Source organism: Stenella coeruleoalba, assembly GCF_951394435.1.
Source record: "Stenella coeruleoalba genome assembly, contig: scaffold_34, whole genome shotgun sequence".
Taxonomy (NCBI): Eukaryota; Metazoa; Chordata; class Mammalia; order Artiodactyla; family Delphinidae; genus Stenella; species Stenella coeruleoalba.
Window position 1 is genome coordinate 233,226 of NW_027646159.1, and position 22,739 is coordinate 255,964.

The following is a 22,739-nucleotide window of genomic DNA, read 5'->3' on the forward strand; positions in this document are numbered from 1 at the left end:
CGATAGCTGTCATTTATAACTCTGCAGGTTTGTGAATTACAGTGCCCCTGAGCTCCTTTCTTCAACTCGCTTTCTTGTGACCTGGCCGCAACACCGCAGGATGGCTTCAGGCCCTAATCTGGTTCCGGCACGGCACGCTGAGCCTTTGGTTATTTCCTCTTCCTGTTGGGAAATGAGAGTTAAATTTGCCCGTCCAGACACCTCCAGCTAGCCTCTCATTGGTTCTCGCTATTCCTGTTCATCTTCCGCAGAAATTGCAAACTGGGCCAAACAGGAGTTTAAAGGCGCTGACTCTCCAAGTGGGGAGAGTGTTAGTAAAGCGTCTGGAATGTTGCACCCGAGTTCCAGGGGAGGAAAACTGAGACATATTTGAACACGTCTCCCGATCACATGGTTGATCATACTCTGGGTTCCACATGCATGTTTTAGCTGAAGGAAGAATACCTAAATCCTGGGTAGTTGAAACCCATGGAATGGGTACCATGCAATATGACTTCAAAGGGTCTTCATTTGCTCACCGAACCTCTCCAATCCTATCACTGCTGCGTTTATGCCCCTGTACACATGCTTGATTCTCTTTCGGAGACATAGCAATCCATAGGTTTTAAGATACTTACTAGTCAGGTACATTCTTAGGCGTTTAATATGGGGTGTTGAGTCCATTTCGTTGAGCAAGGAGTAGCTCTTGTCTATTCCATATTTGGCTTAAGGAACTTTATCTGTGCTCATTTCAATCTCTGGTTTTATGCAGCACCCCAACTCACCTTTCCCCTTAAGCAAGCATAAGTTGGTTTTCTAAATTTGAGAACCTGTTCTGTTTTGGAATTCAGTTCCTGTGTAGCCAAGTTTCCATTCCGTGTATTACTGATATCTTATGATGTTTCTTTTTCTGTGTGACTTATTTCAGTTAGAATCATCATACCTGAATCTACTCATTATGCTGCTACGGGCCTGATGACATAGATTTCATTGCTGAGTGATACTGCATTGTACGTAAGTACCACAAGTTCTTTATCCATTTTTCACTTTCTGCGATGTTGAACTTGTACTGTAAACGAGGTTCTTGTAAACAGAGCCGTTCCAAACTTTGGGGTGGCTGTGTCTTTTTGATTTTAATTTCCCTAAGCTATAGGACCATAAGTGGAAGTGCCCTAGGCTCTGTTGCTTTGTTTTTTAGATGTTTCAGGAAACACCATACACTTCTCCCGAGTGGTTGTTGGCAATTTACATCCCGCCCATCAGCATAACAAGGCTCCCAGTTCTCCATGGCCTGTCCTGCCTTTCTGGATTTTACACTTTTTTCAGATGGCCCTTTTGACCGGGGCAAAGTGAGACTTCATTGTAGTGCAGATTTCCTTTGCAAGCTTGCTTGGTTGGCCAAAAAGGGCGTATGCGTTTTTTCCTGAATATATTCAGGAAAAAACGCATACGCGCTTTTTGGCCAAGTGCATCACTGTGGACGTTCTGCCTCTTTTCCTATGCTTTCAATGCAATTCCAGTCTACTTCCTGAAATCGGTTTCCTGCAATTCTGCCCCGCTTTCAAGTCCTCTTGGCAGCCTTACTTCAGTCTATTTTTGGACGAAAGCTGTCATTTATAACTCTGCAGGTTTGTGAATTACAGTGCCCCTGAGCTCCTTTCTTCAACCCGCTTTCTTGTGACCTGGCCGCAACACCGCAGGATGGCTTCAGGCCCTAATCTGGTTCCGGCCCGGCATGCTGAGCCTTTGGTTAATTCCTCTTCCTGGTGGGAAATGAGAGTTAAATTTGCCCGTTCAGACACCTCCAGCTAGTCTCTCATTGGTTCTCGCTATTCCTGTTCATCTTCCGTAGAAATTGCAAACTGGGCCAAACAGGAGGTTAAAGGGACTGACTCTCCAAGTCGGGAGAGTGTTAGTTAAGCGTCTGGAATGTTGCACCCGAGTACCAGGGGAGGAAAACTGAGACATATTTGAACACGTCTCCCGTTCACATGGTTGATCATACTCTGGGTTCCACATGCATGTTTTAGCTGAAGGAAGAATACCTTAAACCTGGAGAGTTGAGACCCGTGGAATGGGTACCATGCAATATGACTTCAAAGGGTCTTCATTTGCTCACCGAACCTCTCCAATCCTATCACTGCTGCGTTTATGCCCCTGTACACACGCTTGATTCTCTTTTGGAGACATAGCAATCCATAGGTTTTAAGATACTTACTAGTCAGGTACATTCTTAGGCGTTTAATATGCGGTGTTGAGTCCATTTCGTTGAGCAAGGAGTAGCTCTTGTCTATTCCATATTTGGCTTAAGGAACTTTATCTGTGCTCATTTCAATCTCTGGTTTTATGCAGCACCCCAACTCACCTTTCCCCTTAAGCAAGCATAAGTTGGTTTTCTAAATTTCAGACCCTGTTCTGTTTTGGAATGCAGTTCCTGTGTAGCCAAGTTTCCATTCCGTGTAGTAGTGATATCTTATGATGTTTCTTTTTCTGTGTGACTTATTTCAGTTAGAATCATCATACCTGAATCCACTCATTGTGCTGCTAAGGGCCTGATGACACAGATTTCATTGCTGATTGATATTGCTTTGTAAGTGAATACCACAACTTCTTTATCCATTTTTCACTTTCTGCGATGTTGAACTTCTACTGTAAACGAGGTTCTTGTAAACAGAGCCATTCCAAACTTTGGGGTGGCTGTGTCTTTTTGATTTTAATTTCCCTAAGCTATAGGACCATAAGTGGAAGTACCCTAGGCTCTGTTGCTTTGTTTTTTAGATGTTTCAGGAAACACCATACACTTCTCCCAAGTGTCTGTTGGCAATTTACATCCCGCCCATCAGCATAACAAGGCTCCCAGTTCTCAATGGCCTGTTGCCTTTCTGGATTTTACACTTTTTTCACATGGCCCTTTTGACCGGGGGGAAGTGAGACTTCATTGTAGTGCAGATTTCCTTTGCAAGCTTGCTTGGTTGGCCAAAAAGGGCGTATGCGTTTTTTCCTGAATATATTCAGGAAAAAACGCATACGCCCTTTTTGGCCAAGTGCATCATTGTGGACGTTCTGCCTCTTTTCCTATGCTTTCAATGCAATTCCAGTCTACCTCCTGAAATTGGTTTCCTGCAATTCTGCCCCGCTTTCAAGTCCTCTTGGCAGCCTTACTTCAGTCTATTTTTGGACGATAGCTGTCATTTATAACTCTGCAGGTTTGTGAATTACAGTGCCCCTGAGCTCCTTTCTTCAACTCGCTTTCTTGTGACCTGGCCGCAACACCGCAGGATGGCTTCAGGCCCTAATCTGGTTCCGGCCCGGCATGCTGAGCCTTTGGTTAATTCCTCTTCCTGGTGGGAAATGAGAGTTAAATTTGCCCGTCCAGACACCTCCAGCTAGCCTCTCATTGGTTCTCGCTATTCCTGTTCGTCTTCCGCAGAAATTGCAAACTGGGCCAAACAGGAGGTTAAAGGGACTGACTCTCCAAGTGGGGAGAGTGTTAGTAAAGCGTCTGGAATGTTGCACCCGAGTACCAGGGGAGGAAAACTGAGACATATTTGAACACGTCTCCCGATCACATGGTTGATCATACTCTAGGTTCCACATGCATGTTTTAGCTGAAGGAAGAATACCTTAAACCTGGGTAGTTGAAACCCGTGGAATGGGTACCATGCAATATGACTTCAAAGGGTCTTCATTTGCTCACCGAACCTCTCCAATCCTATCACTGCTGCGTTTATGCCCCTGTACACATGCTTGATTCTCTTTCAGAGACATAGCAATCCATAGGTTTTAAGATACTTACTAGTCAGGTACATTCTTAGGCGTTTAATATGGGGTGTTGAGTCCATTTCGTTGAGCAAGGAGTAGCTCTTGTCTATTCCATATTTGACTTAAGGAACTTTATCTGTGCTCATTTCAATCTCTGGTTTTATGCAGCAACCCAACTCACCTTTACCCTTAAGCAAGAATAAGTTGGTTTTCTAAATTTGAGACCCTGTTCTGTTCTGTAATTCAGTTCCTGTGTAGCCAAGTTTCCATTCCGTGTATTACTGATATCTTATGATGTTTCTTTTTCTGTGTGACTTATTTCAGTTAGAATCATCATACCTGAATCCACTCATTGTGCTGCTAAGGGCCTGATGACACAGATTTCATTGCTGAGTGATATTGCTTTGTAAGTAAATACCACAACTTCTTTATCCATTTTTCACTTTCTGCGATGTTGAACTTGTACTGTAAACGAGGTTCTTGTAAACAGAGCCGTTCCAAACTTTGGGGTGGCTGTGTCTTTTTGATTTTAATTTCCCTAAGCTATAGGACCATAAGTGGAAGTGCCCTTGGCTCTGTTGCTTTGTTTTTTAGATGTTTCAGGAAACACCATACACTTCTCCCGAGTGCCTCTTGGCAATTTACATCCCGCCCATCAGCATAACAAGGCTCCCAGTTCTCCATGGCCTGTCCTGCCTTTCTGGATTTTACACTTTTTTCAGATGGCCCTTTTGACCGGGGGGAAGTGAGACTTCATTGTAGTGCAGATTTCCTTTGCAAGCTTGCTTGGTTGGCCAAAAAGGGCGTATGCGTTTTTTCCTGAATATATTCAGGAAAAAACGCATACGCCCTTTTTGGCCAAGTGCATCATTGTGGACGTTCTGCCTCTTCTCCTATGCTTTCAATGCAATTCCAGTCTACCTCCTGAAATCGGTTTCCTGCAATTCTGCCCCGCTTTCAAGTCCTCTTGGCAGCCTTACTTCAGTCTATTTTTGGACGATAGCTGTCATTTATAACTCTGCAGGTTTGTGAATTACAGTGCCCCTGAGCTCCTTTCTTCAACTCGCTTTCTTGTGACCTGGCCGCAACACCGCAGGATGGCTTCAGGCCCTAATCTGGTTCCGGCCCGGCATGCTGAGCCTTTGGTTAATTCCTCTTCCTGGTGGGAAATGAGAGTTAAATTTGCCCGTCCAGACACCTCCAGCTAGCCTCTCATTGGTTCTCGCTATTCCTGTTCATCTTCCGCAGAAATTGCAAACTGGGCCAAACAGGAGGTTAAAGGGACTGACTCTCCAAGTGGGGAGAGTGTTAGTAAAGCGTCTGGAATGTTGCACCCGAGTACCAGGGGAGGAAAACTGAGACATATTTGAACACGTCTCCCGATCACATGGTTGATCATACTCTAGGTTCCACATGCATGTTTTAGCTGAAGGAAGAATACCTTAAACCTGGGTAGTTGAAACCCGTGGAATGGGTACCATGCAATATGACTTCAAAGGGTCTTCATTTGCTCACCGAACCTCTCCAATCCTATCACTGCTGCGTTTATGCCCCTGTACACATGCTTGATTCTCTTTCGGAGACATAGCAATCCATAGGTTTTAAGATACTTACAAGTCAGGTACATTCTTAGGCGTTTAATATGCGGTGTTGAGTCCATTTCGTTGAGCAAGGAGTAGCTCTTGTCTATTCCATATTTGGCTTAAGGAACTTTATCTGTGCTCATTTCAATCTCTGGTTTTATGCAGCACCCCAACTCACCTTTACCCTTAAGCAAGCATAAGTTGTTTTTCTAAATTTGAGACCCTGTTCTGTTCTGTAATTCAGTTCCTGTGTAGCCAAGTTTCCATTCCGTGTATTACTGATATCTTATGATGTTTCTTTTTCTGTGTGACTTATTTCAGTTAGAATCATCATACCTGAATCCACTCATTGTGCTGCTAAGGGCCTGATGACATAGATTTCATTGCTGAGTGATATTGCTTTGTAAGTGAATACCACAACTTCTTTATCCATTTTTCACTTTCTGCGATGTTGAACTTGTACTGTAAACGAGGTTCTTGTAAACAGAGCCGTTCCAAACTTTGGGGTGGCTGTGTCTTCTTGATTTTAATTTCCCTAAGCTATAGGACCATAAGTGGAAGTGCCCTAGGCTCTGTTGCTTTGTTTTTTAAATGTTTCAGGAAACACCATACACTTCTCTCAAGTGTCTGTTGGCAATTTACATCCCGCCCATCAGCATAACAAGGCTCCCAGTTCTCAATGGCCTGTTGCCTTTCTGGATTTTACACTTTTTTCAGATGGCCCTTTTGACCGGGGGGAAGTGAGACTTCATTGTAGTGCAGATTTCCTTTGCAAGCTTGCTTGGTTGGCCAAAAAGGGCGTATGCGTTTTTTCCTGAATATATTCAGGAAAAAACGCATACGCCCTTTTTGGCCAAGTGCATCATTGTGGACGTTCTGCCTCTTTTCCTATGCTTTCAATGCAATTCCAGTCTACCTCCTGAAATCGGTTTCTTGCAATTCTGCCCCGCTTTCAAGTCCTCTTGGCAGCCTTACTTCAGTCTATTTTTGGACGATAGCTGTCATTTATAACTCTGCAGGTTTGTGAATTACAGTGCCCCTGAGCTCCTTTCTTCAACTCGGTTTCTTTTGAGCTGGCCGCAACACCGCAGGATGGCTTCAGGCCCTAATCTGGTTCCGGTACGGCATGCTGAGCCTTTGGTTATTTCCTCTTCCTGTTGGGAAATGAGAGTTAAATTTGCCCGTCCAGACACCTCCAGCTAGCCTCTCATTGGTTCTCGCTATTCCTGTTCATCTTCCGCAGAAATTGCAAACTGGGCCAAACAGGAGGTTAAAGGGACTGACTCTCCAAGTGGGGAGAGTGTTAGTAAAGCGTCTGGAATGTTGCACCCGAGTACCAGGGGAGGAAAACTGAGACATATTTGAACACGTCTCCCGATCACATGGTTGATCATACTCTAGGTTCCACATGCATGTTTTAGCTGAAGGAAGAATACCTTAAACCTGGGTAGTTGAAACCCGTGGAATGGGTACCATGCAATATGACTTCAAAGGGTCTTCATTTGCTCACCGAACCTCTCCAATCCTATCACTGCTGCGTTTATGCCCCTGTACACATGCTTGATTCTCCTTTGGAGACATAGCAATCCATAGGTTTTAAGATACTTACTAGTCAGGTACATTCTTAGGCGTTTAATATGGGGTGTTGAGTCCATTTCGTTGAGCAAGGAGTAGCTCTTGTCTATTCCATATTTGGCTTAAGGAACTTTATCTGTGCTCATTTCAATCTCTGGTTTTATGCAGCACCCCAACTCACCTTTACCCTTAAGCAAGCATAAGTTGGTTTTCTAAATTTGAGACCCTGTTCTGTTCTGTAATTCAGTTCCTGTGTAGCCAAGTTTACATTCCGTGTATTACTGATATCTTATGATGTTTCTTTTTCTGTGTGACTTATTTCAGTTAGAATCATCATACCTGAATCCACTCATTGTGCTGCTAAGGGCCTGATGACACAGATTTCATTGCTGAGTGATATTGCTTTGTAAGTAAATACCACAACTTCTTTATCCATTTTTCACTTTCTGCGATGTTGAACTTGTACTGTAAACGAGGTTCTTGTAAACAGAGCCGTTCCAAACTTTGGGGTGGCTGTGTCTTTTTGATTTTAATTTCCCTAAGCTATAGGACCATAAGTGGAAGTGCCCTAGGTTCTGTTGCTTTGTTTTTTAGATGTTTCAGGAAACACCATACACTTCTCCCGAGTGGTTGTTGGCAATTTACATCCCGCCCATCAGCATAACAAGGCTCCCAGTTCTCCATGGCCTGTCCTTCCTTTCTGGATTTTACACTTTTTTCAGATGGCCCTTTTGACCGGGGGGAAGTGAGACTTCATTGTAGTGCAGATTTCCTTTGCAAGCTTGCTTGGTTGGCCAAAAAGGGCGTATGCGTTTTTTCCTGAATATATTCAGGAAAAAACGCATACGCCCTTTTTGGCCAAGTGCATCATTGTGGACGTTCTGCCTCTTTTCCTATGCTTTCAATGCAATTCCAGTCTACCTCCTGAAATCGGTTTCCTGCAATTCTGCCCCGCTTTCAAGTCCTCTTGGCAGCCTTACTTCAGTCTATTTTTGGACGATAGCTGTCATTTATAACTCTGCAGGTTTGTGAATTACAGTGCCCCTGAGCTCCTTTCTTCAACTTGCTTTCTTGTGACCTGGCCGCAACACCGCAGGATGGCTTCAGGCCCTAATCTGGTTCTGGCACGGCACGCTGAGCCTTTGGTTATTTCCTTTTCCTGGTGGGAAATGAGAGTTAAATTTGCCCGTCCAGACACCTCCAGCTAGTCTCTCATTGGTTCTCGCTATTCCTGTTCATCTTCCGCAGAAATTGCAAACTGGGCCAAACAGGAGGTTAAAGGCGCTGACTCTCCAAGTGGGGAGAGTGTTAGTAAAGCGTCTGGAATGTTGCATCCGAGTACCAGGGGAGGAAAACTGAGACATATTTGAACACGTCTCCCCTTCACATGGTTGATCATACTTGGGTTCCACATGCATGTTTTAGCTGAAGGAAGAATACCTTAAACCTGGAGAGTTAAGACCCGTGTAATGGGTACCATGCAATATGACTTCAAAGGGTCTTCATTTGCTCACCAAACCTCTCCAATCCTATCACTGCTGCGTTTATGCCCCTGTACACATGCTTGATTCTCTTTCTGAGACATAGCAATCCATAGGTTTTAAGATACTTACTAGTCAGGTACATTCTTAGGCGTTTAATATGCGGTGTTGAGTCCATTTCGTTGAGCAAGGAGTAGCTCTTGTCTATTCCATATTTGACTTAAGGAACTTTATCTGTGCTCATTTCAATCTCTGGTTTTATGCAGCACCCCAACTCACCTTTACCCTTAAGCAAGCATAAGTTGGTTTTCTAAATTTGAGACCCTGTTCTGTTCTGTAATTCAGTTCCTGTGTAGCCAAGTTTACATTCCGTGTATTACTGATATCTTATGATGTTTCTTTTTCTGTGTGACTTACTTCAGTTAGAATCATCATACCTGAATCCACTCATTGTGCTGCTACGGGCCTGATGACATAGATTTCATTGCTGAGTGATACTGCATTGTACGTAAGTACCACAACTTCTTTATGCATTTTTCACTTTCTGCGATGTTGAACTTGTACTGTAAACGAGGTTCTTGTAAACAGAGGCGTCCCAAACTTTGGGGTGGCTGTGTCTTTTTGATTTTAATTTCCCTAAGCTATAGGACCATAAGTGGCAGTGCCCTAGGCTCTGTTGCTTTGTTTTTTCGATGTATCAGGAAACACCATACACTTCTCCCAAGTGTCTGTTGGCAATTTACATCCCGCCCATCAGCATAACAAGGCTCCCAGTTCTCCATGGCCTGTCTTGCCTTTCTGGATTTTACACTTTTTTCAGATGGCCCTTTTGACCGGGGGGAAGTGAGACTTCATTGTAGTGCAGATTTCCTTTGCAAGCTTGCTTGGTTGGCCAAAAAGTGCGTATGCGTTTTTTCCTGAATATATTCAGGAAAAAACGCATACGCCCTTTTTGGCCAAGTGCATCATTGTGGACGTTCTGCCTCTTTTCCTATGCTTTCAATGCAATTCCAGTCTACCTCCTGAAATCGGTTTCCTGCAATTCTGCCCCACTTTCAAGTCCTCTTGGCAGCCTTACTTCAGTCTATTTTTTGACGATAGCTGTCATTTATAACTCTGCAGGTTTGTGAATTACAGTGCCCCTGAGCTCCTTTCTTCAACTCGGTTTCTTTTGAGCTGGCCGCAACACCGCAGGATGGCTTCAGGCCCTAATCTGGTTCCGGCCCGGCATGCTGAACCTTTGGTTAATTCCTCTTCCTGGTGGGAAATGAGAGTTAAATTTGCCCGTCCAGACACCTCCATCTAGCCTCTCATTGGTTCTCGCTATTCCTGTTCGTCTTCCGCAGAAATTGCAAACTGGGCCAAACAGGAGGTTAAAGGCGCTGACTCTCCAAGTGGGGAGAGTGTTAGTAAAGCGTCTGGAATGTTGCACCCGAGTACCAGGGGAGGAAAACTGAGACATATTTGAACACGTCTCCCGATCACATGGTTGATCATACTCTAGGTTCCACATGCATGTTTTAGCTGAAGGAAGAATACCTTAAACCTGGGTAGTTGAAACCCGTGGAATGGGTACCATGCAATATGACTTCAAAGGGTCTTCATTTGCTCACCGAACCTCTGCAGTCCTATCACTGCTGCGTTTATGCCCTTGTTCACATTCTTGATTCTCTTTCGGAGACATAGCAATCCATAGGTTTTAAGATACTTACTAGTCAGGTACATTCTTAGGCATTTAATATGGGGTGTTGAGTCCATTTCGTTGAGCAAGGAGTAGCTCTTGTCTATTCCATATTTGGCTTAAGGAACTTTATCTGTGCTCATTTCAATCTCTGGTTTTATGCAGCACCCCATCTCACCTTTACCCTAAAGCAAGCATAAGTTGGTTTTCTAAATTTGAGACCCTGTTCTGTTCTGTAATTCAGTTCCTGTGTAGCCAAGTTTACATTCCGTGTATTACTGATATCTTATGATGTTTCTTTTTCTGTGTGACTTACTTCAGTTAGAATCATCATACCTGAATCCACTCATTGTGCTGCTAAGGGCCTGATGACACAGATTTCATTGCTGAGTGATATTGCTTTGTAAGTAAATACCACAACTTCTTTATCCATTTTTCACTTTCTGCGATGTTGAACTTGTACTGTAAACGAGGTTCTTGTAAACAGAGCCGTTCCAAACTATGGGGTGGCTGTGTCTTTTTGATTTTAATTTTCCTAAGCTATAGGACCATAAGTGGAAGGGCCCTAGGTTCTGTTGCTTTGTTTTTTAGATGTTTTAGGAAACACCATACACTTCTCCCGAGTGGTTGTTGGCAATTTACATCCCGCCCATCAGCATAACAAGGCTCCCAGTTCTCCATGGCCTGTCCTGCCTTTCTGGATTTTACACTTTTTTCAGATGTCCCTTTTGACCGGGGGGAAGTGAGACTTCATTGTAGTGCAGATTTCCTTTGCAAGCTTGCTTGGTTGGCCAAAAAGGGCGTATGCGTTTTTTCCTGAATATATTCAGGAAAAAACGCATACGCCCTTTTTGGCCAAGTGCATCATTGTGGACGTTCTGCCTCTTTTCCTATGCTTTCAATGCAATTCCAGTCTACCTCCTGAAATCGGTTTCCTGCAATTCTGCCCCGCTTTCAAGCCCTCTTGGCAGCCTTACTTCAGTTTATTTTTGGACGATAGCTGTCATTTATAACTCTGCAGGTTTGTGAATTACAGTACCCCTGAGCTCCTTTCTTCAACTCGCTTTCTTTTGAGCTGGCCGCAACACCGCAGGATGGCCTCAGGCCCTAATCTGGTTCCGGTACGGCACGCTGAGCCTTTGGTTATTTCCTCTTCCTGGTGGGAAATGAGAGTTAAATTTGCCCGTCCAGACACCTCCAGCTAGCCTCTCATTGGTTCTCGCTATTCCTGTTCATCTTCCGCAGAAATTGCAAACTGGGCCAAACAGGAGGTTAAAGGCGCTGACTCTCCAAGTGGGGAGAGTGTTAGTAAAGCGTCTGGAATGTTGCACCCGAGTACCAGGGGAGGAAAACTGAGACATATTTGAACACGTCTCCCGTTCACATGGTTGATCATACTTGGGTTCCACATGCATGTTTTAGCTGAAGGAAGAATACCTTAAACCTGGAGAGTTGAGACCCGTGTAATGGGTACCATGCAATATGACTTCAAAGGGTCTTCATTTGCTCACCGAACCTCTCCAATCCTATCACTGCTGCGTTTATGCCCCTGTACACATGCTTGATTCTCTTTTGGAGACATAGCAATCCATAGGTTTTACGATACTTACTAGTCAGGTACATTCTTAGGCGTTTAATATGCGGTGTTGAGTCCATTTCGTTGAGCAAGGAGTAGCTCTTGTCTATTCCATATTTGACTTAAGGAACTTTATCTGTGCTCATTTCAATCTCTGGTTTTATGCAGCACCCCAACTCACCTTTACCCTTAAGCAAGCATAAGTTGGTTTTCTAAATTTGAGACCCTGTTCTGTTCTGTAATTCAGTTCCTGTGTAGCCAAGTTTACATTCCGTGTATTACTGATATCTTATGATGTTTCTTTTTCTGTGTGACTTACTTCAGTTAGAATCATCATACCTGAATCCACTCATTGTGCTGCTAAGGGCCTGATGACATAGATTTCATTGCTGAGTGATATTGCTTTGTAAGTGAATACCACAACTTCTTTATCCATTTTTCACTTTCTGCGATGTTGAACTTGTACTGTAAATGAGGTTCTTGTAAACAGAGGCGTCCCAAACTTTGGGGTGGCTGTGTCTTTTTGATTTTAATTTCCCTAAGCTATAGGACCATAAGTGGCAGTGCCCTAGGCTCTGTTGCTTTGTTTTTTAGATGTTTCAGGAAACACCATACACTTCTCCCGAGTGTCTGTTGGCAATTTACATCCCGCCCATCAGCATAACAAGGCTCTCAGTTCTCCATGGCCTGTCCTGCCTTTCTGGATTTTACACTTTTTTCAGATGGCCCTTTTGACCGGGGGGAAGTGAGACTTCATTGTAGTGCAGATTTTCTTTGCAAGCTTGCTTGGTTGGCCAAAAAGGGCGTATGCGTTTTTTCCTGAATATATTCAGGAAAAAAAGCATACGCCCTTTTTGGCCAAGTGCATCATTGTGGACGTTCTGCCTCTTTTCCTATGCTTTCAATGCAATTCCAGTCTACCTCCTGAAATCGGTTTCCTGCAATTCTGCCCCACTTTCAAGTCCTCTTGGCAGCCTTACTTCAGTCTATTTTTGGACGATAGCTGTCATTTATAACTCTGCAGGTTTGTGAATTACAGTGCCCCTGAGCTCCTTTCTTCAACTCGCTTTCTTGTGACCTGGCCGCAACACCGCAGGATGGCTTCAGGCCCTAATCTGGTTCCGGCACGGCACGCTGAGCCTTTGGTTAATTCCTCTTCCTGGTGGGAAATGAGAGTTAAATTTGCCCGTCCAGACACCTCCAGCTAGTCTCTCATTGGTTCTCGCTATTCCTGTTCATCTTCCGCAGAAATTGCAAACTGGGGCAAACAGGAGGTTAAAGGCACTGACTCTCCAAGTAGGGAGAGTGTTAGTAAAGCGTCTGGAATGTTGCACCCGAGTACCAGGGTACGAAAACTGAGACATATTTGAACACGTCTCCCGATCACATGGTTGATCATACTCTAGGTTCCACATGCATGTTTTAGCTGAAGGAAGAATACCTTAAACCTGGGTAGTTGAAACCCGTGGAATGGGTACCATGCAATATGACTTCAAAGGGTCTTCATTTGCTCACTGAACCTATCCAATCCTATCACTGCTGCGTTTATGCCCCTGTACAAATGCTTGATTCTCTTTCGGAGACATAGCAATCCATAGGTTTTAAGATACTTACAAGTCAGGTACATTCTTAGGCGTTTAATATGCGGTGTTGAGTCCATTTCGTTGAGCAAGGAGTAGCTCTTGTCTATTCCATATTTGGCTTAAGGAACTTTATCTGTGCTCATTTCAATCTCTGGTTTTATGCAGCACCCCAACTCACCTTCCCCCTTAAGCAAGCATAAGTTGGTTTTCTAAACTTGAGACACTGTTCTGTTTTGTAATTCAGTTCATGTGTAGCCAAGTTCACATTCTCTGTATTAGTGATACCTTATGATGTTTCTTTTCTGTGTGACTTATTTCAGTTCGAATCATCATACCTGAATCCACTCATTATGCTGCTACGGGCCTGATGACATAGATTTCATTGCTGAGTGATATTGCATTGTACGTAAGTACCACAAGTTCTTTATCCATTTTTCACTTTCTGCGATATTGAACTTGTACTGTAAACGAGGTTCTTGTAAACAGAGCCGTCCCAAACTTTGGGGTGGCTGTGTCTTTTTGATTTTAATTTCCCTAAGCTATAGGACCATAAGTGGAAGTGCCCTAGGCTCTGTTGCTTTGTTTTTTAGATGTTTCAGGAAACACCATACACTTCTCCAGAGTGGCTGTTGGCAATTTACATCCCGCCCATCAGCATAAGAAGGCTCCCAGTTCTCCATGGCCTGTCGTGCCTTTATGGATTTTACACTTTTTTCAGATGGCCCTTTTGACCAGGTGGAAGTGAGACTTCATTGTAGTGCAGATTTCCTTTGCAAGCTTGCTTGGTTGGCCAAAAAGTGCGTATGCGTTTTTTCCTGAATATATTCAGGAAAAAACACATACGCCCTTTTTGGCCAAGTGCATCATTGTCGAGTTTCTGACTCTCTTCATATGCTTTCAATGCAATTCCAGTCTACCTCCTGAAATCGGTTTCCTGCAATTCTGCCTTGCTTTCAATGCCTCTTCATAGCCTTACCTCAATATATTTTTTAAAAATAGTTGGCCTTTATAACTCTGCAGGTTTTTGAATTGCAGTGGCCCTTAGCTCCATTTTTTAGCTCTTATTTTTGTGGTATTGCCCCATAACCACAGGATTCCTTGAAGCCCTATTTTTCTTCTGGGGTACCTGCTGTGCCTTTGGTTAATTCTTCTTACTGATGTGATATTAGAGTGACATGTGCCCATTGAAACTGCTACAGCTAGTTTCTCACTGTTTCCCCCTATTCCCATTCATCCTCTGCACTAACTGCAGACTGTGCGATACCAGAACTTAAAGGCATTGACTCCATGTTGGGATGTTGTTAGTAAAGCGGCTGGAATGTCGATCCGGAGCCCCAGGAGAGGAAAAATGAGGTGCGTTTTAGAAACCTTTCCCGATCATATGGTATACCAGTCGCTGGGTTTCCCAAGCATGGTTTAGCTGTAGGAAGATTCCCTTCAACCTGGAGTGTTGGGACCCTTGGACTGAGTAGCATGAAGTATTGCATTAAACTTTCGGCAGTTGCTCACCAAAGCTCACCAATCCTGTCAGCCCCAAGTGTCCAGCCTTATGTCTTATCCAGCTGTGGGTTTATATGTGGTCAATCCAGGTTGCATCACAGCCCCTGAGCGAATTTTGTAAGAATTTTTCTCTCTTTCATTGTTTCAGCGTTTTGTTTTTAAAATTTATTTCTATAATGGGGTTTAGCTCCTTTTCACTGCTGTGTTTGTGCTGCTCTGCACACACTTGATTCCCTTATGGAGATATATCAATACATGGGTTTTAAGATTCTTATTCCTCAGATATATTTCTCTGCGGTGTATAGGGTGTGTTGAGGCCTGTTCATTGAGCAAGGTGTAGATCTTGTCTAATACCTATTTGGTTTATTGAACGGTATCTGTGCTAATTTCAAACTCTGGTTTTATGCATCACCCCACCTCTCCTTTCCCCTTAAGCTGACATAAGTGTGTTTTCTAAATGTGAGACACTGTTCTGTTCTGTAATTCATTTCTTGTGCAGCCATATTTACCCTCCCTCTATAAGTGATATCTTATGATATGTTTCTTTTTCTGTTTGACTTATTTCAAGTAGTATTATTGGACCTAAATCCACTCTTTATCCTTCTACTAGCCTTATTACATTGATTTCATGGTGAAGAGATATTCCATTGTACATAAGTACCACATCTTCTTTATCCATTGTTCTCTTTCCTGGGATATTTAAGGTGTACTGAAGTTGAGGTTCTTGTAAACAGAGTAGCCCTAAACTGTGGTGTGCTTGTGTCTTGTTGATTTTTAGACTTCCCTAGATATACTCCCATGATTGGAAGTGTCCTATGCTCTGTAGCTCTGTTTTTTAGATGATTTAGGAACCACCATACACTTCTCCAGAGTGGCTCTCGGCAGTTCACACACTGCCCATCAGCGTATAAAGGCTCCCTGTTCTCCATGGCCTGTCCTGCATTTCTGGTTTTTACAATTTTTTAGGATGGCCCTTTTGACCGGTGGGAAGTGAGACTTCTTTGTTGTGCACATTTGCATTGCTTGCTTGCTTCGTTGCCCATAAAGTGCGTATGCGTTTTTTCCTGGATATAATCAGGAAAAAACACATACGCCCTTTTGGGCCAACTGCATCATTGTCGAAATTCTGCCGCTTTTCATGTGCGTTAAAGACGAGTCCAATCTATCTCTTGAAATCTGTTTCTTGCAATTCTGTCTTGCATTCAGATCCTCTTCTTTGCCTTACCTCAACATATTTTTGGACGTTAGTTTTCATTTATAACTCTGCAGGTTTGTGAATTGCAGTGACCCTGAGCTCCATTTTTTAAGTTGCTCTTTTGTGAGCTGGCCTCAAACCCGCAGGATTGCTTCAGGCCCTATTTTGGCTCCGGCGAGGCAGGCTGAGCCTTTCTTTAATTCTTACTCTTAATGGGAAATTAGAGTGATATGTGCCCGTCCAAACCCCTACAACTCTTCTCTCATTGGTTCCCCCTCTTCCCGTTCATCCTCCTCACAATTTGCAAAATGTGTGAAACAGAAGTTTAAATGTGCTGATTCTCCAAGTGGGGAGATTCTAAGTAGCGTGGCTGGAATGGTGAACAGGAGCACCAGGAGAGGATAAATGAGGTGCATATTAGACACATCTCCCGATCACATGGTGTACAGTCCTCTGGGTTTTCCATGCATGTTTTAGCTGTAGGAAGATCCCTTGAACCTGCAGATTTGGGACCCATTGAATGGGTACCAGGTAGTATTACTTTAAAGGGTGTGCATTTCCTCACCCAACCTCACATTTCTCTTAGCGCAAACAGTTTCCAGCCTTATGTCTCATCCTGCTGTGGGTCTAGATGTGTTCAATCCATGTTGCATCATCGTCCCTGAGGAAAAGTTGTAAGAGGTTTTCTCTGTCTCTCTGTCGTTTATTTTTTTCAATTTATTACTATATTGGTTACAGCTGATTTTCAAAGCTCTGTTTCTTGCTGCTGTACATCCACTTGATTCACGTACAGAGAGACATCAATAAATTCTTTTTCAGATTCTTACCAGTCGTATATATTCTTTTCCGGTGACTTGAGTGTGCTGAGTGCAGTTCTTTTAGCTACCGTGTAGGCCTTGTTGATTATCAGTTTGGTATTTGGAATGGTATCTTTGCTAATTTCAACCTCCTGGATGATGCCTCACCCCTCCCCACCTTTCCCGTTTAGCAGCCTTATGCGTGTTTTCTACATATTTGACTATGTTTTTGTTTTGTAATTTATTTCATGTGTAGCCATTTTGGATTCCACCTTTAAGTGATATCTTATGATATGTGTCTTTTTCTTTTTGAATTCTGTCACTTAGAATGATCATACGTAACTCCTCCGGAGTTGTTACAACTGGCCATATTTCATTGATTTCCAGGCTGAATAATATTCCACTCTACCTAAGTACCACATCTCTATCCATTTTTTCCCTCCAGAGACAATTAAGTTATATCCTAGTCGAGGATCTTTTAAACAGAGAGGGGGTAAACATTGGGGTGTCTGTGTCCTCTCGATTTTTGTTTTTCCCAAGATATACGTCCATGAGTGCAAGTGCCCTATGCTCTGTAGCTCATTTTTTAGATGCTTTAGTAAACACAATACACTTCTCCAGAATGGCCGTTGGCAATATACATTTCCACTATAAGTCTCACAGGGCTCCCTCTTCTCGTTGCCCTGTCCTGCATTTCTGTTGTTTACGCTTTATGAGGATGGCTCTTCTGACTGATGCGAAGTGATATCTTTTGTAGTATTGACTTCCAGTGCCCACCTGTTTGGTTGGCTAAAAAAGTGTATGCCCTTTTCTTGAATATATACAGAAAAGAACGCATACACCCTTTTTGGCCAACTGCAATGTTGGCAATGTTGGCAATGTTCAGCTCCTTTTCTTGTGCTTAATGGCGAGTCCTTTCTACCTCCTCAAATCCCTTTCCTGCCATTCTCCCTTGCTTACAAGTCCTTTTCTCTGACTTTCCTCAAGACATTTTTCAGTGATGGATATTTTCAACTCTGCAGTTTTGTGAATTTTACTGCCCCTGAGTTCCATTGTTCAACTCGTGTTTATGGGAACTGGCCACAAAGCAGCGGGATTTCCTCAAGCCCTATACTGTTTCCATGGGCAACCTTAGCCTTTGGTCAATTCGTCTTCCTGATTGGAAATTAGAGTGACATGTGCCTGTCTGAACACCTAGGACTTGTCTCTCATTGTTCCTCATCCTTCCGCTTCATCCTCTGGACAAATTCCAAACTGTACGCAACAGGATGTTGACAGTGCTGACATCTCCAAGTGGGGAGACTGTTAGTAAAGACGCTGGAGGGGTGAACCCGAGCACCAGGAGATGAGGAGATGAGATGCCTTTTCCAAACTCTTCCCGATCAGACGGTATACCATCCTCTGGGTGTGACAGACATGTTTTAGCAGTAGGAAGAGTCCCATTCATGTAAGGAGAACACCAGGGCTTTTTCAAAATCAGTGTCTCCCCGAAACCCAAACTGGGGAAGTTTTTAAGCTACGGCTACACATATGTTCATTAAGGGCCTTGGGAAGTAGGCAGAGTCCAAACTTTAGATGATTGAAGTCTTCAGGGTCAGAAGCACTCACCACCAGCTTCCCTTAGGCTACACTTTAACTGTCATTGATAGATGATGTCAATAAAAATATCTATTCTTTTTCAGATTATTTCCCCTTATAGGTTATTGCAAAATGTTGAGTGTAGTTCCCTGTGCTATACAGTAGTTCCTTGCTGATGATCTATTTTATACATAGCAGTGTGTATGTGTTCATTCCAAACTGTTAATTTATCCCTCCTCCCACCTTTCCCCTTTGGTAATAATAAATTATAAGATTTTATACTTCTCAGAAATGGGGGAGCTGAAAGAGAGGTATCATTTTCAATGGAAAAGCATTTAAAACAAGATTGAAGGTTTAACCAAGATTATTAGCTGTACATCCTTGGAAAGAAATCACTTCGTTTCTCTAATATTGACCTGACAAATAAGACAAACCTTTTCACTGAACTTGCTTATAAAAAGTGATGGAAATATCAAATGGAAGTGTTAAAAACATCTTATTTTACCCGAGCCTTATACACTGTTCTATGTTAACTACAGTTTGGCTCACACATCTGTTCATTGAGGTTACAATAGTCTCAATTTCTGTTACTGATCCTCCAGAGTGGACCCCAACAAGTGTCCCCCTGCCCAGTGTCATTGGGGCCAACAGATCGAGACTGAGTTTGGTTCACAAGCAAAGGAAACTTTATATTTTGATCAGAGAATGGAGAGGTGAGAGCATGCACTACCCCGTGGGCTGTGGGCTGGGCTGCTGTGTAGAGATCCTGTCAGAGTCAGTGGGAGGGAGGGAGGCGGCGGAGCTCTCGAGGGCCGGGTTGGCTGTAGCTCAGGCTCTATATCGTGGAGTCTGCACTGGGCCCCAGGAGCTGAGGTGTCGACCCAGCCATTCTGCACTAGGAAATCTGGTCTGAAGTGCCGGGTGTGGAACCTCTGCATGCGGGACCCTAGGAGCACGTGAAATTAGACAAAGCACAAAGGATAAAAAAGGTTAGACTTGACTTTATTGCCCAGATTCTATTTTTATCTCCCAGGGATTTTTAATGGGCTTTGCTGGGGACAAACCCCTCCTCTGCCTTTTGTCCCGTTCCTCATTCTTGGAGTGCTGAGGGTGCAGACCCTTCTTCTGTAACTGCTGAGTGCTGAGTTGGGAGCCCTCATACCCTGGGGCGAGGGTCAGAGCTTCTCCCCAGCAGCCTCCCGGTGACGTTGATTGTCCCCAGGACCCCTGCCTCCCTGCTCGTCCACCTGAGCACCAGCATTGGAAGTGTTATAGATTCTAATGACCTTTAAGGGTCCAGGAAAGAGATGTGCAGAGACGCTGTGGGGGCCGGTTTCACCCCGCCCCACATTTGTTCGGCCACCTTAGGCTGACCGTCTCTGCCAGCCTAGATGCTCTGACCAGTAGTCTGCGCTTTCTTCAATTAGGCCCCTGAATTAACGTACAAACAGCACCAGGTGTCAGAGCCCTGCCCGCTCAACTCCCAGACAGTCCAGGGTCAGTGGTGACCAAGGACCATGATGGCTACTGAGTCAACAGCCTTTTGAAGTAAACAGGAGTCCAGCCGGTCTTATTGGCCACCATCATCACGGTGTCTGTAGGCTTTTCTATGGTGACAGTGTGGTATACTGTTCCCCCGCCAAGATTATTAGCTCCCCTCTGGGTGCAGTAAGTCCTGCAAGCAGTAGTCTACTCTTTTGGGACACACTCTTGTTGTTTTATGAGAGAAACTCCAGGTCAAGTGATGTTCACACGAGTCGTCATGGTGCCCTGTTGCCCCCGGTTATCCCTCTGGATGTTGGAGTTGGAGGGCCTCCTCACTCGAGGTCGGTGTGCCCACGGAGCGAACCCTGCAACTTCAGGGCATGGTTGGTGGTTAGGATCACCACGTGGGGTCCTTTTCCCTTAGGAGGGAGGTGGCCTTTTGGGCTGCTGATTTCCAGGTTTTTAGATACCGCCAGTATCTTGGCCAGATGTGGCAGTGGGCCAAGCCCCTTAGTGACCGTAGTTTATCCTACCTGGATGGCATTCTTGCATTGTTCCATTTCAAGCGGTCCCAGTTTTTGCACTAATTCTCCAATGGCGATTCACCTTTCACCGGGAATGTAAAGGTCAAAGGGTTTAGCTAAATTAGGGAGTTCCAGGGCAAGGGTCTGAATTGACTGCTCTTTCCATTCTTGAAAGGCCACTTCTGGATTCTATTCAAAAGGATCATCATCTTTTCCTTTCAGTGTTTCATATAGAGGCCCAGCTAGTAGACTGTAGTTAGGGATCCAGAAGCAGCAAACCCTGGCCTCCCCAGGAACCCCTAAGCTGTCTTCTAGTTTTAGAAAGGGGTAAGGCTGAAAATGGTTTCTTCCCTTTCCTGGGATGGGCTTCTCTGACCTTCTGTGAGAATGAAGCCCAGGCAGGTCACCGCAGTCTGTGATATTTGAGCTTTTTCTTGGACAACTTCTATCCTTTATTGGCTTGGTAGTTCAGAGGCCTCCTTAGTAGGGCTGGTGATCAGAATGTCGTCTGCATATTGAAGGAGGGTTTCCTTTTCCAGAGGTAGAACTTTTAGGTCTTTAGCTAAGCTTTCCCCAAAGATGGTGTGGGAATTTTTGCACCCTTGGGGCCAGACGGCCCGGAAGTATTGTTTTAGTTGTATGTGGAGTCCTGCCACTCACAAGCCAAAATTTCTTGTGACTCTGGGACTAATGGAATACAAAAGAAGGCATCATTGAAGACTAATACAGAATACCATGTCCTGGTGGTTGGTAGAATGACCAGCAGGGTGTAGGAATTAGGAGCAACTGGAGGTATATCCTCGGTGGCTTCACTACCTGTCCTGACATCCTTTACCAGGTCCCCAGCAGCCCATGGGGCTCTCGTGGTCAGACCAATCCCAGAATATGGAGCTCACCTGGGCAGGTACCCCACCCCCACCCCAGCCCATGGGGCTCTCGTGGTCAGGCCCCTCCCAGGATACAGAGCTACCCTTGCAGGTACCGTGGCAGGGCTGGGCACACAGGAACCGTGCACATAGCCCTCATTGCAGAGCACCCCCAGCTCACCTGTCGCTCAGAGCTGACACAGAGCACCTCAGAGCAGGACTTGAACTAACAAACAGCAGCTGCGACAGGTCTGTGACCCTGGGCATCACTCCGTGAGGCCTCCCTCCACCTGGTCTTCCAGAGACTTCCACTGCACCCGGGTCACCAGGCCTCTGTCTCCAACCACCACCCACCCCTCCTCTGCCTGACTCCTGGGTTCCTCTCATTAGGAGAGGGTTTTCTTGAAGTTGTCTCCCACTCATGGGCCAGATAAAATGATTAGAAAACAAGCCAAAGCTGCAGCCCCTTGTCTATCCTGACTCTCAGGAGCCCACACCTGTTCCTTGGACCTGGCCGGTTCAGCAAGTTCCATTTTCTGCAACTGTGAGCCCCTGAGGGGTGATGATTGGCTGACCTGGGCAGCCTTACCGTGCCGGCCAGCCCTCCCCAGGTGTGCCTGGGTTGAGATCAATATAAATACCACTCCAGGCAGCAAGAGCCCCTGCAGCCGTGCCTGACGCCATTTTCTCTGCCCTGTCAGCAGTCTCGGGGCTGGGCTGGTGGGAGGGAGTGAGAGGCCACGGCTTTGTGGGTGGCCCAGTGTGAGTGGGGCTCTGCTGGACTTTCTGCAGCAGTTGCCAGGCTGCCACCTGCTAAAGAAGAGGATGTGTCACCCATACCTGCTGCTGGAATTTCTCCCTGGGCAGAGGTGAGGAAGGAAAAAAGCAGTGGGGGCAGGGACAGGACGGGTATCTCAGGCAGGGAAATGGAAATCTTCCAGAAGAGCACCCAGGGCCAGGACCATCCTGGCTGGCCTGCAGGCACCAAGTCGGCCGGCATGCTGTCACTCGTGTGGCTCTATGGCCCTTCCTCTAGGCTTTCAAGTCCTTGTATATATTCAGGTGTTTTACCTGGGACGGGTGGGAATAGTTCAGCAGCAACTGGCCTGGGGCTCAGCTCACGTTTACTCACAGATGCCTCGGCACGGTGCCCCAGCTTTGCAATGAGGATGCTTGTTGCGTGGGGGCTGCTGGTTGAATGGGAGACGATTCCCCACCACTGACCAACTTCAGAATTGTTTACAACTGGAGCAAGTGCCCTGATACGGTTTTCCTCTGTGTAACTGGTGGGTTCTGTGTTTTTTTTCTCTTTTTCATTTTTGGTTCAAGGTAGATTTTATTCCTCTTTTTTGTATTTACAGATATAAGCATGGAAATAATTTATTCATATAAATACATGTATGTGCAGGGAATAATTGTTTTTTCTGTTTTATTTTTTAAATTTTATTTCTTTTTAATTTTGAATTTTATTTTATATTTTTATACAGCAGGTTCTTATTGGTTATCTATTTTATACATATAAATGTATACATGCCAATCCCAGTCTCTCAACTCCTCCCACCACCACCCCCCCA

The 22,739-nt window shown here is 44.6% G+C and overlaps 2 long non-coding RNA genes across 8 annotated transcripts in view; both read left to right on the forward strand.

Annotated features, from left to right (window-relative positions):
* LOC307181293 overlaps positions 1 to 22,739 on the forward strand; it is a 359,275-nt gene that overhangs the window by 227,072 nt on the left and 109,464 nt on the right. The window lies entirely within an intron of this gene.
* Positions 14,556 to 21,978, forward strand: LOC307181299. The gene is made up of 3 exons (XR_013826377.1): positions 14,556 to 14,573; positions 18,893 to 19,003; positions 21,958 to 21,978. It is a non-coding gene; the product is annotated as an uncharacterized lncRNA (long non-coding RNA).